Source organism: Schistocerca piceifrons, chromosome 3 (genome assembly GCF_021461385.2).
Source record: "Schistocerca piceifrons isolate TAMUIC-IGC-003096 chromosome 3, iqSchPice1.1, whole genome shotgun sequence".
Classification (NCBI taxonomy): domain Eukaryota; kingdom Metazoa; phylum Arthropoda; class Insecta; order Orthoptera; family Acrididae; genus Schistocerca; species Schistocerca piceifrons.
Window position 1 is genome coordinate 773,053,717 of NC_060140.1, and position 10,357 is coordinate 773,064,073.

Consider the following 10,357-nt stretch of genomic DNA (forward strand, 5'->3'; position numbering starts at 1 on the left):
GTTTAGGAGTGTGAAAATCTCGCGTACAGACCTATGACACAAGTGACACCCAGTCACCTGACCACGTTCGAAGTCTGGAGTTCCTCAGAGCGCCCGATTCTGCTCTCTCACGATGTGTATCGCTAATATGGAGTATCTGGCAATAGGTGGCAGCACAAGGCACCTAATATGAAAAATGTTTGGTTTTGGGGGTACGTGCGGCGTATCACCAATGCATAGAAGACCGAAGTTGTGGCTATACTTCACACGACGAAGCATCTGATTTTCTATGGGGGCTGAAAAGCCGTTTAAATCCATTGTCTGCTGAGATACGTATAACGTTACTGGATGTTGTTCACAGAACGGAAGGAACATACTATACTGATCTTGGAGTGTTTTTTGAGGAGATGTGTGAGAATGCTCACCAAATCTTATGACATTTTACACTCCTATCACCGTTATAAATTTTTCTACTTTATTTTTGCTCTTCGAAACTGTGCAGTCATTACATCAGAAATTCAATCTTGGAAACTGTCATTACACTTTGCAATTGCATTTTATTATTACATCTATCGTTTTCGGTTTTATTTTATGACTCTACGTAACACGCTTAAATAGCACATTAAAATCCACACTGGTGCTTATGTGGAAGATGCAATCTTCGTCATATGTGGCAACGACTCGGCAGCGAGAGCCAGTTGGCAGTTTAATTCCAAACGCACCCTGTTCTAAGGAACAGATTACACGTGGACTCAATGGAGCCCATTACATTATCCTATTGACTTATGATAATCTGCTTTCTTTCTCTGTTGCCTTCTTTGCGGAAAATATTATTAAAATCTATAAATATGCAACTTAATAATATTCACAGAAGCCGGCCGGAGTAGCCGAGCGGTTCTGGGCGCTACAGTCTGGAACCCCGCTGCTGCTACGGTCGCAGGTTCGAATGCTGCCTCGGGCATGGATGTATGTGACGTCCTTAGGTTAGTTAGGTTTAAGGAGTTCTAAGTTCTAGAGGACTGATGACCTCAGATGTTAAGTCCCATAGCGCTCAGAGCCATTTGAACCATTTTTTATCCACAGAACGCCAAAAATTTAAAAATGAAAATTTTAATAAAGCGGCAAAAATAGTTTGTTATTCAGAGCTCATGTGGTACAACAGCAAGTGTCAAAACTGTCAGATGCTAACGTTTTTTGTCCAAATTTTTCTTGTTCTTTCCAGCACCTATTTAACTACAACTTAAGTTCACTTCTGATGAGTCTTTCACAGTCTCTATTCCTCGCTATTGTTTGGTTCTTCCCCTTTTCTTCCCACTTAATTTTTACATTCTTCGATAGCATCACATCTGAAATATTCTGTTTTTTTCGGATTTCCGATGGTTTGAGTTTCCCTTTCAAAAAATACTGTGCTGCAGGCGTACTCTTTGAGATGCTTCTTTTCAGCTCCATATCAATATTTAATACGAGCAGAAATCTTTTACTGAAGAACGTTTTCTTCGCCTGTGCCAGTCTGCCTCAAATCTTAATTGCTTCGGCCATCGTTTGTAATTTTGCATCCTAGACATGCGAACTCTTTCACTTCATCCATTACAGTGTCGTTCCCAGTTTTAGTGTAAAGGATTTGCAGAAAATAAATGCGTGGTGTAATGACTGGCAGTTATCTCTCAATATTAGTAAATGTAACCTACTGCGTATAACAAGGCGAAAATCCCCATTAATGTATGCACTCCGTCTTGAGGCCACAAGTGGTCCATCGGGACCATCCGACCGCCGTGTCATCCTCAGATAAGGATGCGGATAGGAGGGACGTGTGGTCAGCACACCGCTCTCCCGGTCGTTACGATAGTTTTCTTTGACCGGAGCCCCTACTATTCGGTCTAGTAGCTCCTCAATTGGCACAACGAGGCTGAGTGCACCCCGAAAAATGGCAACAGCACATGGCGGCTGGATGGTCACCCATCCAAGTGCCGGCCACGCCCGACAGCGCTTAACTTCGGTGATCTCACGGGAACCGGCGTATCCACTGCGGCAAGGCCGTTGCCCATTAATGTATGAGTACAAAATAAATGATCAGTCTTTGGAAGCGGTAAGATCAGTCAAGTATCTGGGTGTGACTATTCGAAATGATCTCAAATGGAATGATCAGATTACACAAGTAACGGGTAAGGCGAACTCTAGATTGTGGTTTATTGGTAGAATCCTGAAGCGATGCGGTCATTCAACAAAGGAAATAGTTTACAATACGTTAGTTCGTCCAGTCTTAGAATATCGTTCGTCTGTATGGGACTCTTACCAGTTGGATCTGATTCAAGAGATTGACAAGGTCCAAAGAAGAGCGGCAAGATTCGTGACTGGTACATTTAGCCATCGTGAGAGCGTTACAAATCTCATTGAAAGTTTGAAGTGGGACACACTTGCAGATAGACGACGCGCTAAACAGAAGGGGCTGCTCACTAAATTCCGAAATCTAATTTTCGCCGAGGATGTAGAGCATATATTATTACCACCAACTTTAAAATCGCGTAATGATCATCATTCAAAGATAAGGGAAATAAGAGCTCGTACTGAGACGTTCAGACAGTTGTTTTTCCCTTGCGCGATCCGTGAGTGGAACAGAGGGGTGGGGGCGGGTAATACTGTCGCGTCCCGCCACAGGTCCGGGATACCAATATAGAATTGGTCGAGCCTGCGTGGCGCAGTCGGGACGTTGACGACAATTATGGGTTTGTGGTTCCCTTTAACTAGTCTTTATTACGTAGGTGAGAGGGAGTAGACTCTCCTGGACTGTCTAAGGGCGTGTAGGAGGTGTAGATACCTTAGACAATACTTCCAATAGGTAGCGGGTACAAAGGGTGAATTGGCAGCACTGAAAACAGTAAGGTGAGATTTCTCCTTTAACGTACTTTATTAAATTAATATCACAAAGAACATGTGAGGTGTCAAACCCTTCCCCTTACTCTGTATACTTCTATAGATTCAGCCAGAATCTCCACTTTACTCTTCGTTTAAATAAAGGACCCTTATACTATCCACAGGAGACAAGCACCAGCCAGTGGCTTGTTCCTTCTATTGCTGAAACTAGCTGTAGAGGCTACTTGAGACAGAGACAAACTGTCCCTGTTCAAAACTATTCCACGGTAAAACTTCTACTTAACTGACAGTTGTAGTTGATTCCACCAGAGCATCACCGTCTTCTCGTAGTTGCAGTTACTATAAACTCATGAGTAGCGGCTGCTACCCTCTCGATGCTGCCGGGCCTTGGGCGCTGCTTGTGCCCTCTTCGACTTCTGCGACGACTCTGCTTCTTGCTGCTCATGGATGCCCTTAAATACCCATTGTGAAGGTCTGCCCTGCTCGGACGCAGCCCTCGCATCCGCTTTCTCTAACTTATTTTTCGGTCTTCCCGGACATTTCGTCGCTGTGGACCTACATTGGTTTCGATATGTCGGGCCGAGTCCCGAATTGTGCCCTCCGCCACACACCGCTTGGTGGCTAGCGGAGTATATATGTAGATGTAGATGTAGAAAGTAGGAAATGGAGCAAACCATGGAAAAACTAAATGTAGAGGTATGGGGAGGAATTTGAACTAATCATTTGCAGTCTCACATTATACAAGACATTACATTATCTCTCCAAGGCCAAAATGTGTGACACACAATTGGAGAAGTTCCAGAGCATAAACATTTGGTTAACAGTTGGACTCCATCTTGTAATACCTACTTATTTTGAACAGTCTATTCATTTCACGTATGTATTCCTTGTGGAAGAGTAAGCCATGGTCCTTCATAATCTCCTTCCTCCCAGTGTTGCTGTTCCTGCATATTCCGTGGGAAAAGCTCTAGTTCTGGTGATAGTGTTCAGATGGCAAATGGGGAGCTGAGTGTCAATGAAAGTGTCAATCAAAGTGGGGTAGCTGCTGTCATGAGGAAATTAGTCGGACAACCTCAGTTATAGATGAACAGTAAGTGGCTAAAGACATAAACATACGATAATTTATTTGTGTATTACTGGTTTCTTGATGTAAATATTTTATATCAGTGACTATCAGGGAAAGCTATCTTGTCAATTTATTAACCTTCTTTATTCCGACTGGGAATCTGTGCATGTGTAATGTTTGCTGTTGTTTCTGAGCTGAGATCTGGAAAGCTAACATTTAGCCACATCGGGGACAACGGGACGCGATTACCACTGTGAGACTCCCTAGGGCACTGATAGGCTTGTGAGCCCCTGCAGACAGGGTGAGAGGTAATAGTTCTACCCATGCGATCCAGCTAAGATGCTGACCAATATCTCTCTGTTCTGCGTTCTCTCGGCCCACCCCCCTCCCCCATGAGTTGTAGGAGTACTACGCAGAATGCACGAGTCCACCTAAAATGTTAAAACGGCGAAACGAGGAGACTCACTTGTAGCATATAAATGGTCACGTTTACAACTAGACCTACTTACTTCGAAGTGCTCTGCAGTTGGCATTGTGCACAGCCTGGTGAATCTCGGTAGGCATTTTCGGTGAAGGAACCATTTGAACAGATTCTTCCCTCCATGCTGGACGGAAAGGAAGCTAAGATACTGAGCTTTGCTCCCTGTGCTTTTTCATCACCGGGTGAAAGCATACCGCGCCCACCTGATGCCAAGTCCTGGTGGGATGAGGGATTCTTCGACAATCTGCAGAACTGAGTTTACTGGGGACTCTTAAAAATACTATGGAGAGTGGGAGGTATGGAGCTATCTTTCCGAAATTTGAGCGTGGAAAGACCGCACATTGGATAGGTTCGCGGCCTAGAATGTCCTCGAAACAATGTAGGCGGAAAGTCAGCTGATTGTAGAACGCTTTTTAGACGGTTCTCTGGTAGGGACAGTAACAGGAACTTAGCAATTACGTCATTAGCTAGTTTGTGAACAACCTTTTCTGTGGTGAATGATATTTCTGGCGTGGACTCAGCACAGGACAGGGACAGGAGACACTGTTTTTAGAAACTTCCTTCTCAGGCCTCACGCAGTATATACTCTTCGGTTTCTGGCTATGAGCAATAAACTTCGAATACAAACTTAGAGCAGATCTGTCTCCTGGGGACATGGAAGGGTGCAATTCAACAGCAAGCAGACCTCTAACTTTGAAAGGCGGCCTGAGGGCTGTCTGGCAAATTCTAGTGCCAGCCATCTGCACTATCTGCAGTTTACATTTCGATACAACAATTATGGTGAGAATATCGAGTGGCATCGCCTGGTAAGGCAGGAGCGAAGTTAACAGTTTTCTGATGCTTAAATGAATTCATGAAGGCTCACCTAAGACTGAGCAAGTAAGAGCAGTTGAATATTGTTTTCACTTCATTTTGGCACGATCTCACATACACTGCATGTCTACCATGGCTATGTTTCATACAACTAATGTTCTAGAATGTTGAGCGCTTTTGATTCCCATTTCTCTCTCTAAGAATGCCAATGTATCTCGGTACCCCATTCTCATTACATGTTTCTTTTATCGTATGCTGAATTAAATCTTATGTTAATGTCAGTGATTGATATATGCACACTGAATATGCCCGGATAAAATTTCAGTACAGTTGGGCCAAGATTTTAATCTAGTAGTGACTGCCTCCCTTTTCCAGGCTGTATACTTTTACTGATTTTGTGAAGGCCAACACCTATGACTCAGTTATCAGGTCCACCACTTTGATATCATTAAATCCATTGCATGACAGTTGTTAATTTAGTATTGAGTTCATTGGGGATCGGCCTGCATCTAAGTAGCCCAGCTTATGTAGCTCCACTAGTTGCCTGGAGGAAGATGTTCAGATCCAGCTAGTATTTTGCTGTCTGTATTGGCCATAGACGGATGATTTTCCCTGGAGCAACTGAAACCTGATTTAATAATTCTGTCCCAGATCACGTAAGAAACAGATTGCCCGATCGCTTGGTCTAGCAGGTATCCCTTGTCAGGGAACGGCCACCAGGCGGCAACAGCGTCACACCCTTACTTCTGGAATCAACCACAAGATGGCACTCCGTTCTGTGAAATATGTGGCAACATCGGCCGAACGCGTGCAGCTTTACACTATTTGGCGTTTGTGAAGTACAGCTGTTTCTGCCATACCGGTGGTAGAGGATCGAGTCGTCATACCGAGGACCTGCGAGTATATCAACTGTGGAAGGAGTAGACGAACAAATCCTGAACTAAAAATGTTCAGATTTCCCGTCAAAGATAAAGAAAGGTTACGCGAGTGGATTTTAAATTCAGGTAAATCAATAAATTAGTTACGAGTAAGAATTAATAAAGACCCATAAGCATTCGATCCTATTTAAATTTTGTCGATGTTATATTCGATATAATGTGGCAGCCCTTCCTGTACAAGAATCATATCATATAATTTTTAAATGAAATCTTTGCTGCGATTTGGACTTTTTAAAACTGTTTATTCACTTCACTATCGTAATTTTGGGTGTAGAGGCATTTTTGTGTGCAATGTGAAAACTGAAACCAATCTAACATATGGATAACAAAATACAAAGCATAGTGTGGTAACATTTGGTAAACAATTTAAGAAGCATTGCCTTACAAGACCTTTCCCTTGGTACTTGAAAATGGCTCTAGAGATGAAATCGCAACAGTGAAATAAATGAATAATAGTCGTCATCTAACTGCTAGATCATCGGTCCCTCTAAATCCTGGTATATACTACAGCGAACGAAGTGAACGAGTGTAAAACCTTGTTTACACTGCTGCAAACGAGTATTCATAGATAATTCGCCAATGTTCACTGCCATTCGCTTATACTTGTGAACAAGCGTTTATACTGGAATGAAGGGAGGAGATTAGATGAGAACGAGCATAACATGCAAACTATAGACGCTGCCTATTTTAATTTTTTTTATCTGTGCGCTAATAATAATCCTCACACAGCTTTCACTTGAAAACAGCACTACTTATAATAACAGGTCTGCGCGAGTGCGGATATCCCCAGTAATAACTGTGTTGCCCCCCCCCCCCCCATGAACCATGGACCTTGCCGTTGGTGGGGAGGCTTGCGTGCCTCAGCGATACAGATAGCCGTACCGTAGGTGCAACCACAACGGAGGGGTATCTGTTGAGAGGCCAGACAAACGTGTGGTTCCTGAAGAGGGGCAGCAGCCTTTTCAGTAGTTGCAAGGGCAACAGTCTGGATGATTGACTGATCTGGCCTTGTAACAATAACCAAAACGGCCTTGCTGTGCTGGTACTGCGAACGGCTGAAAGCAAGGGGAAACTACGGCCGTAATTTTTCCCGAGGGCATGCAGCTTTACTGTATGATTACATGATGATGGCGTCCTCTTGGGTAAAATATTCCGGAGGTAAAATAGTCCCCCATTCGGATCTCCGGGCGGGGACTACTCAAGAGGATGTCGTTATCAGGAGAAAGAAAACTGGCGTTCTACGGATCGGAGCGTGGAATGTCAGATCCCTTAATCGGGCAGGTAGGTTAGAAAATTTAAAAAGGGAAATGGATAGGTTGAAGTTAGATATAGTGGGAATTAGTGAAGTTTGGTGGCAGGAGGAACAAGACTTCTGGTCAGGTGACTACAGGGTTATAAACACAAAATCAAATAGGGGTAATGCAGGAGTAGGTTTAATAATGAATAGGAAAATAGGAATGATGGTAAGGTACTACAAACAGCATAGTGAACGCATTATTGTGGCCAAGATAGATACGAAGCCCACACCTACTACAGTAGTACAAGTTTATATGCCAACTAGCTCTGCAGATGACGAAGAAATTGAAGAAATGTATGATGAAATAAAAGAAATTATTCAGGTAGTGAAGGGAGACGAAAATTTAATAGTCATGGGTGACTGGAATTCGAGTGTAGGAAAAGGGAGAGAAGGAAACATAGTAGGTGAATATGGATGGGGGGACAGAAATGAAAGAGGAAGCCGCCTGGTAGAATTTTGCACAGAGCACAACATAATCATAACTAACACTTAAGAATCATGAAAGAAGGTTGTATACATGGAAGAACCCTGGAGATACTAAAAGGTTTCAGATAGATTATATAATGGTAAGACAGAGATTTAGGAACCAGGTTTTAAATTGTAAGAGATTTCCAGGGGCAGATGTGGACTCTGATCACAATCTATTGGTTATGACCTGTAGATTAAAACTGAAGAAACTGCAAAAAGGTGGGAATTTAAGGAGATGGGACCTGGATAAACTAAAAGAACCAGGGGTTGTACAGAGATTCAGGGAGAGCATAAGGGAGCAATTGACAGGAATGGGGGAAATAAATACAGTAGAAGAAGAATGGGTAGCTTTGAGGGATGAAGTAGTGAAGGCAGCAGAGGATCAAGTAGGTAAAAAGACGAGGGCTAGTAGAAATCCTTGGGTAACAGAAGAAATATTGAATTTAATTGATGAAAGGAGAAAATATATAAATGCAGTAAGTGAAACAGGCAAAAAGGAATACAAACGTCTCAAAAATGATATCGACAGGAAGTGCAAAATGGCTAAGCAGGGATGGCTAGAGGACAAATGTAAGGATGTAGAGGCCTATCTCACTAGGGGTAAGATAGATACCGCCTACAGGAAAATTAAAGAGACCTTTGGAGATAAGAGAACGACTTGTATGAATATCAGGAGCTCAGATGGAAACCCAGTTCTAAGCAAAGAAGGGAAAGCAGAAAGGTGGAAGGAGTATATAGAGGGTCTATACAAGGGCGATGTACTTGAGGACAATATTATGGAAATGGAAAAGGATGTAGATGAAGATGAAATGGGAGATACGATACTGCGTGAAGAGTTTGACAGAGCACTGAAAGACCTGAGTCGAAACAAGGCCCCCGGAGTAGACAATATTCCATTGGAACTACTGACGGCCGTGGGAGAGCCAGTCCTGACAAAACTCTACCATCTGGTGAGCAAGATGTATGAAACAGGCGAAATACCCTCAGACTTCAAGAAGAATATAATAATTCCAATCCCAAAGAAAGCAGGTGTTGACAGATGTGAAAATTACCGAACTATCAGCTTAGTAAGTCACAGCTGCAAAATACTAACACGAATTCTTTACAGACGAATGGAAAAACTAGTAGAAGCCAACCTCGGGGAAGATCAGTTTGGATTCCGTAGAAATACTGGAACACGTGAGGCAATACTGACCTTACGACTTATCTTAGAAGAAAGATTAAGGAAAGGCAAACCTACGTTTCTAGCATTTGTAGACTTAGAGAAAGCTTTTGACAATGTTGACTGGAATACTCTCTTTCAAATTCTAAAGGTGGCAGAGGTAAAATACAAGGAGCGAAAGGCTATTTACAATTTGTACAGAAACCAGATGGCAGTTATAAGAGTCGAGGGACATGAAAGGGAAGCAGTGGTTGGGAAGGGAGTAAGACAGGGTTGTAGCCTGTCCCCGATGTTGTTCAATCTGTATGTTGAGCAAGCAGTAAAGGAAACAAAAGAAAAATTCGGAGTGGGTATTAAAATTCATGGAGAAGAAATAAAAACTTTGAGGTTCGCCGATGACATTGTAATTCTGTCAGAGACAGCAAAGGACTTGGAAGAGCAGTTGAATGGAATGGACAGTGTCTTGAAAGGAGGATATAAGATGAACATCAACAAAAGCAAAACAAGGATAATGGAATGTAGTCTAATTAAGTCGGGTGATGCTGAGGGAATTAGATTAGGAAATGAGGCACTTAAAGTAGTAAAGGAGTTTTGCTATTTGGGGAGCAAAATAACTGATGATGGTCGAAGTAGAGAGGATATAAAATGTAGGCTGGCAATGGCGAGGAAAGCGTTTCTGAAGAAGAGAAATTTGTTAACATCCAGTATTGATTTAAGTGTCAGGAAGTCATTTCTGAAAGTATTCGTATGGAGTGTAGCCATGTATGGAAGTGAAACATGGACGATAAATAGTTTGGACAAGAAGAGAATAGAAGCTTTCGAAATGTGGTGCTACAGAAGAATGCTGAAGATTAGATGGGTAGATCACATAACTAATGAGGAAGTATTGAATAGGATTGGGGAGAAGAGAAGTTTGTGGCACAACTTGACCAGAAGATGGGATCGGTTGGTAGGACATGTTCTGAGGCATCAAGGGATCACCAATTTAGTATTGGAGGGCAGCGTGGAGGGTAAAAATCGTAGGGGGAGACCAAGAGATGAATACACTAAGCAGATTCAGAAGGATGTAGGTTGCAGTAAGTACTGGGAGATGAAAAAGCTTGCACAGGATAGAGTAGCATGGAGAGCTGCATCAAACCAGTCTCAGGACTGAAGACCACAACAACAACAACAACAACTGTGTTGCAGATAAAAGCGTACGTCTGTTGCGAATATTTGCGGGTTATCTTTAAACTGTACAAAGTAAATTTTTAACATAATTATGGTTTGCCGTCTGTGGCTC

The 10,357-nt window shown here is 42.7% G+C and overlaps 1 pseudogene; it reads right to left on the bottom strand.

The window, feature by feature from the left end:
- Positions 1–1,904: 1,904 nt before the first annotated feature.
- LOC124790198 lies at positions 1,905–2,021 on the bottom strand (annotated as a pseudogene).
- Positions 2,022–10,357: the final 8,336 nt, after the last annotated feature.